Genomic DNA, 7,596 nt, shown 5'->3' on the forward strand with positions numbered 1-7,596 from the left:
GTTAGCCGAAGAATTATAGTGAATAGCAGGCGGGGATCGGGCAAAAGGGAAAAATATAACGACGCGAGGATCATTAAGCGGCCATTCCCTTAAATAATTCAATGGTCAGACGAGAGGACGATTGACGCTCGAACAGATATTCCTGCGTGTGATCAATGGAACCTGGTATTCGAGCGTGTACACACCGAGTTATTCTATTTCGTACGAAGGCAAGTTTATCCGTCGTTGTATCTTGATTTACACATTGAGTTTCGAGTTGATGGGATCCACGCGATAGGGGGTGGTAACTAAAACGCCGCGAAAATTCGTTAGTTTGACGAAATCGTTACCGGCTTCCAATAAAAATTGAATTAGAGAAAAACCCTAATCCTATACCGCATATATGAGCCTTGGACAATATCGAAATGAACGATTTGAAAAATGACAGTTAAGATAATATATTATCTTATTTGGCTACATGTCATTTGAAATAAGTTGATTCTAACAGGCAAATAATTTTCTCAAAATTATTCCATAATTTGAATTTCAAATGAAATAATTTATTTCGCACCGATATTTTCAATACCGTTATTCGAAGATAAAAATAATATTGATTTATTTGTAATAATAGTCATTTCAAATAGTCGATGTGTGTTTATTTAAAGTTTTTCAAAAGAAATAATACTGAAAATAATATGCAACAAAGGGTGTCAAGATAAACTAGACTGAAACCTGATAATTAATTAACTTTTTGGAGAACAGTTTCGCAATTATCTGAAATAATAATTTGAAATAATTATGAAATAAAATGACATGTTATTTGAAATAATATTTCAAGTAATGTTATTACAAAAGTGATCACAGGCGTGGAAGTAATTGTAAAATAAAATAACATGATATTTGAAATAATATTTGAAATAACGTTAATTCAGAAGTGCCCAGGTCTGGTTATACGAACGCGTATACCGACGTAGGTATAAAACATGTATGACTGACCTTCATGCACCGATTCCAACAATGGAGAAAATGCGGACTGTTCCGGAACAGTCGCACAACCTTTACGTAACAGAACAACAAACTTCTGTTATCCGAACGTTGATATCTGTTAACGGAACAGATAGGAGCCGGTGGTGGTGGTAGTTAGTGTTACTCGAACTCGTCGGTGATCCGAAGGGCCTTGTGCCCTTGACGTGTTCGGATAGCACATCCGAGAAGGAACTATGATACGCGAAGAGGAGAGAGGAACGGTAACTCTCGCGTTGCACAGGAATAAAATTTCCCAAGAGGCGGTTCGACTGCACCTTAAACGGAATAATGAATCGTCGAAGAAGGGATGCTCACGAGAAGGGGGGAGAAGGAGTGAGAAAGATAGAAGAGAGGGAGAGGGAGAGAAAGAGAGACAGAGAGAAAGGGGGATGGTGAAAGGAAAAAGGGAAAGAGAGAGGAAGAGTGGAGCATATCGGCCGTGGGCACGCTCATGCGAAGGTCGAGTCGGTGGCTGAAGGGTGCCCGAGGCAGCCGAAATGGGGGACAAGCGGGGCAAGATGCAACGCACATCTATTGATTCTCCTTCAGCGCGAAGGCCCGCGTGTCCCACTCACTTTCGGAAGCACCACGCACTCGCGCTTTCCCCGACGTTGCCGTCCTATACCCACGCTACTGGAAATATTAGGTTGTTGCTCGGTGGAACACGCGTTCCTCCACCGAAATACAAATTTTCATCTCTCGCACGTCGTACGTCGGTATCATCCCCCAAAAATCCCACAAAAGCAAAGTAGTTTGATCATTCTAATCGAAATTGCAGAGTTAAGGGCCCGGGATAGTCACGTGACTTTTTCAGTGTCAGCAGGTCAAGACAAATTATTTTCTCCATTTATCTTGAGATTGTTTTAAACAAGTGACCCGTTTTTAGAAATGCGATCACTTTTAAATGAGAGGTGTCACAATAACAAAAAATCAATACTACTTTCCATTTAAGAAAATGTTGCCCCTCCCCCAGTAAAAATTACCGCAAAAAAATTTAATACAAATTAAAATATTACCACCCCACCCTTAATCATTTAATTTACAAAAAAATGTAGTGGATTTATTTGGTACACCCAGTATAATTTTTTTTGTTATACTTTATTTATAGTTTACGTTGTTGTCGTTTGTATGGTTTAGGCGCGTTTAGTTATATTGTATTTGTTAGATGCATGTTCATATTTATCCGTGTTTAATTAAGTTTATTAGTGAAGTTTCCATTTAAGTTTCTGTTTTCTACTGGCATTTATAATGGAGGCTTTCCAAATGTTCATCTCTCGCACATTGTACGTCGGTGCCGCGTCGACTCGCCGACTGTCGAACAATCATCCCCCACAAAAGCAAAGCATTCTAATCAAAATTCTAATCATTCTAATAAAAATTGCAGAGTTAAAGCTCATCATTGGGATTGCTTCTTGAACCCTTTACTACATCTAATAGTAAATTTATATTTACTCTACGCCTATCTTGATTAGAGTCCCTTTGACTTTTTTCTGTGGAGGAATGTAAAAGATATCATTGATTCCAATCCTATAGATTCTGTAGAGGAACTAAAACAACGGATAATACTGCAATGTGCAACCACAGTCAAAGATCACGTTAACTCAGTTATGAAAACAATTGGAAAGCGATTTTCTTCAATAAAAACATTTTCGTAGAATATATAAAATGTGTACAAAGTGTACATTCTCTACTTTTAAATATATGGAACTCTACACTCTACTTATATGACTGTGCATTACTGTATATATATGTCCCAAATACCTAGCCGATAAAAGTCCCAAAACTATCCCCACTGCTGCGGGGTATATCCCGTGAGGGGTCATGAAGCTAGAGACCTCGGTCGCCGAGGAGTGTAACATAATACGGGAAGGGTATATCGGTGTGAGACCAGAAGACCACTACTAATCCAATAACAAAACTTCCTTATTTTTCATTAGTTCCTATTTTCACTATTAACCTGTTTTACGTTTGGCGTAGGTCAAAGAATAGTATCTCCTGGCCGATATATGTCCCTGGCTAGACCCGTGGGCATATATCGAGTAAACACTGTAATGCTTCATAAACGTTATAATGTCATAAACTACATTGAAATTTGATTACTTTAAAAATGTTCCGTACAGAGTTCTGCTCCCTTTATCAAGTTACCATGAATTCTATGCAACGTGTCCTGCATATGTTAAACGCAAAAACAAATCTTCCCTTTATATTTGTCAATAACTCCATCTTTATGTGTAATTGATTTAGTCATAATTTCATAAATAAATATCGAACGGATTTAAATCAGGTAAAGGCGACGAATGTATTGTGCAATGTACATGGTGCAAACTTTATTAGAAATTCTTTTCGTTTACGGTGTGATGTTTAGAGGTATCTCGAAGTTGCCATTCAAGTGCAAAGGTTTAATTTATTTTAAAACCAAATAAAACTCTGCCTGCCTGTTATCAATATTTCGAGAAAATATAGGCATAAAATAAATATAAATTTTCTTTCTCTTGTTGTAGGACCTTACGAACGACAAAAAGAAATCACTATGGCTGACTTATCACTGGATCTTCATACAAAATAAAAAGTGTGTCCATTGTAAGGCACAGAAGCTAAATGGAATTTATGTCTTTCACGAATAATTTGAATGCAGTGAAAATAACAAATTAATATTCTTAAAAAGTCTTGTAATCTTTTCAATGTTTTACATTGCGCCTACTCACTTTGGTCACGAATACATAAAATCCGGAGTCTACACATCACGAAAACGCTGTGGATGTGCATTCCATGCAAAGCCATTTTTAAAATAATAAGAACATGACTTAATAAAAAGTAATTGCACAAAAACCGCAGTGGAGATCAACTCAACTCAAATAAACGGATTTTGAAAAATTTTATTGTAATTACATCATCTCATTTCGGTCAACAAACAAATAGATAAAATATACAATGAGACTATACTAATTGTAAGTTATATTGTTATATTCTGCAGATCTCGATGCATTGTAGCAGGCAAAAGGTTTCGGATAAAGCAGACTTGCACAGAACAGAAGAGATTCTAAAAATCCGCAGAACGTGTTCCGTAATTAACGAATAATAATAGAAATCATTAGAACCGATTTTAGTCGAAATAGCATGAAGGACGGTCGTAGACACGTGGCCTAATCATGTGCTCACGCACACGCACACGATCGACCGAGTGCGTTCCGTGAATGCAGGCCACGGAACGGCCTCTCTTCCCCCCCCCCCCTCCTCCTTCAGGAAGATGAAGACGAAGAGGAAAAAAGAGAGATCAGGGGGAACTGGATTTTGCAACCTCCCTTCCGTGCATTCCTACTGTGAATTTCCTTAGCCAGCTGCATAAAGAATTAGAACGGCGTGCCGGTACACGCGCGCAATAGCTACCCATAGGCGCATACAAAGAATGAACCGAAAAAAAAGAAAAAGAAAAAGGAAAAGAATCGGGGACGTGTGTATACAGAAGTGATGAGGGGGGAGGGGAGGGAGGAAGCTCGCGTTCAAAAGCCTTTGCACTTGCAACTTCGCTCGTACATTTGAAATTCTATGGGACAGCCATCGGCTTGGCAAACAGTAAACCAGATCGCGAACAGATATTCATTATTTTGAATAACAAAGTGCACGGAAGAAAAAAGAAGGCGAAACACACTTTGTCGCCACCGTTCGAATGTTGCCGGGAGGGTAATTAAGTCGCGCGCAACCGAACTACCGCGACGCCATGCGACGCGGGAAAAACGAACTTTCTGGAGTCATTTAACCGTTCACATCGACTATCCGAAGAAGGGAAATTCGTTTGCAGCAGAATTTGCGATATTCCCCCGTGAAATTGTGCGATCATACATTGTCGAGATGGTTATTGATTTGCCGTGTTATGTTGACACTCCTCGAGCTTCGTGACCCCTCCGGGGTATACCCCGCGATAGTGGGGATAATTCCATGACGTTTATCATCCAGACCTTTGCGACATATATAGTGAAATCACTGTATAATATTATATTAACACTAAATGTACCACCACCGGTCACATTACCGGTTCTAAATTTTTTATTTTACAATTATTGAAATGATAAAGGTGCTTTCATAAGAAATGATTCAATAAATATCTTTGGTAGAGCACGCATTACAATAAGAAACGCGTAAAGTCTAAATAAATTAAATCTTGTCACTTTTATACGGCAACATGTACCTGTTTCACTTTTATAGCTCGGTACGTTTAGTGTTAATAATAGTATTATTTTATCTACTGTCAAATTACCGTTTTATAAAAACTTCGCTATAAAAGAGTTCGGGGTGGTAAGGGTTAATTTAGTCCGTATGATTAACTATTTCTAATCGATTCATTTTGAACCCTTTATAATCTAAACTGAATGACCTAAATGTATGACCTTGGTCTTAAATATTTACTTAAAGTGTTCGAATAACTTAAGTATAGATATTTTCCTAATAATTCGATCGTGAATGCATTACAGTGATTCAATTACATTAGTCGTCACGAAACATGTAAGTATTCGTAGTAGCATTGTTATTAAAGAGGTACTTGAAAGCAAGGGTTAAGCTCTAACAGGTAATTCGGTACTTGAAGGGTTAAATTGTAACATTCGCATTTCGTAAAAGACTCGAATACTTTTCAAATAAATACTTTTCAAACATTTCGCAAAAATGTCGATCGTAGAAAATTCTCTGCACACACTTTGAAACACGTAGTGTAAGGGAGTCAATTACTGTGGAGGTACCAACTACTGTGCCTATATTAATTATACTTATTCTTAATATTAAATTAGAAAAAAGTTAAATTAGAAAAAAATTAGAAAATCGGTATCTCCTATTTTTCTTTTAAAGTTGTTCGTCCGACACCGCTTAGGTGCCATAACGAGAAGCCATAACGGTGCCATATTCTATCCTTTTCCAACGAAAGATAGTTTCACACTGTATAGTTTGTCGCTACATTCGAAATAAGACGAAAAGCGAATATTGGTGAAATATCGGTGTACGTCAGAAATGACTTCGGCATAAGCCAGAACTCGCTGGAGCCCGCGGGTTAATATATATGTTATAAATCTCTTTTTCAATACTCATTATGCTCTAAAAATAAATGTAATTAATATATGCACAGTAATTAGTACCCTCACAAGGTTTGCGTTTTCACGTTACACGCATCAGACTGCACGAAAAAAACACCATATTGCATGCACCCACATCTACATACATAATATATAATAGTGATGGGGGAAAAAGTAACTAACGAAAGTCAATACTACTTTCCACTTAAGAAAATATTGCCCCCTCCCCCCTTAATCATTTAATTTACAAAAAAAATTAAGTGGATTTCTTCATTATTTTCTGAGGGAACAGCGTGTAACACTTTATTTGGTACACCCTGTATAATTTTCTTTGTTATACTTTGTTTACAGTTTAAGTTGTTATTTGTATAGCCGCTGCGCTGCTCGTACCGCGCATACAATGCCTCCCAATAATATTCGGACGCTCTTAAAAAGACGATAACTTTTTAAATATTAGACCATACGTCTTGGATTTTTTGGAGAAGTTAGAACGATCAGTTTACTACTAAAAATACTAAATACTAAAAGAAAATACTAACAGTTGTATTTCACAACTTTTTTATGTGGGCCTATACTGAAAGTTTAAAAAATACATTTTGTAGATCTGTGTCAATTATATTCTGAAAATTTTATTAAAAGTGGTACAAAGACAATGACGTAAGCCAATTGGCAATGACGTACAAAGTTTAACCTTAATTAAGGATTCATACATCTTTCGATGCCTGTCGTTTCTTCCGCATTATCCGATTTCGATAAAATTTTCAGAATGTATACAATCGACACCGATCTACAAAATGTATTTCTTAAATTTTCAATACATGTCCACATAAAAAAGTTGTAAAAAACAACTTTCACTATTTTCTCTGCAACTCCGTGAATTCGTAATTTTTTCAAAATTTTCTTTCTCAACATCTAGTAAACTAATTGTTCTAACTTCTGAAAAAAATCCAAGACGTGTGGTTCAATATTTAAAAAATTATCGTCTTTTTAAGAGTGCCCGAATATTAATGAGGGTCTCTGTAGGCGGTGCAGCGTTCACTTAAAATAATTTTCATTTAGCTAATCTCAAAGTATCCGCATTTTTAAAAACCAGTCCGTAAAAGGGACACTCGAGGCTATATCCTAATTTTTTATAAAATTTTTAAATTTTCCCTGCTATGAAAACATTGTATTTGTTTAAAACAAGTGCAAAATAAATGGTGAAAAATAATTTTTTTCCAACCGAAATCATTTTTATCAGACGCTCTTATATTTTTACTATGAGCACCTAAAAACTGATTTTCATCGGTTTATTAGTTCAGTCGTTATAATTTCATGGAAAAAGGTTGAGCTTTATCTTGCACTTCTGTAAACGAACAATTTCTAAGATTTCGACAAATTCTGCAAGACACGTTGATATGACGCTGAAGGCTACAACATATCCAAATATGAACAAAATCTGAATTAGTGTCCCGAGAGGCGTCTGATTTCGCGTGGAACGATTCAACTACCGGTCCTTGAAAATACCTAAATTCCCCATGAGTAATATATA

Source organism: Halictus rubicundus, chromosome 5, assembly GCF_050948215.1.
Source record: "Halictus rubicundus isolate RS-2024b chromosome 5, iyHalRubi1_principal, whole genome shotgun sequence".
In the NCBI taxonomy this organism is placed as follows: Eukaryota; Metazoa; Arthropoda; class Insecta; order Hymenoptera; family Halictidae; genus Halictus; species Halictus rubicundus.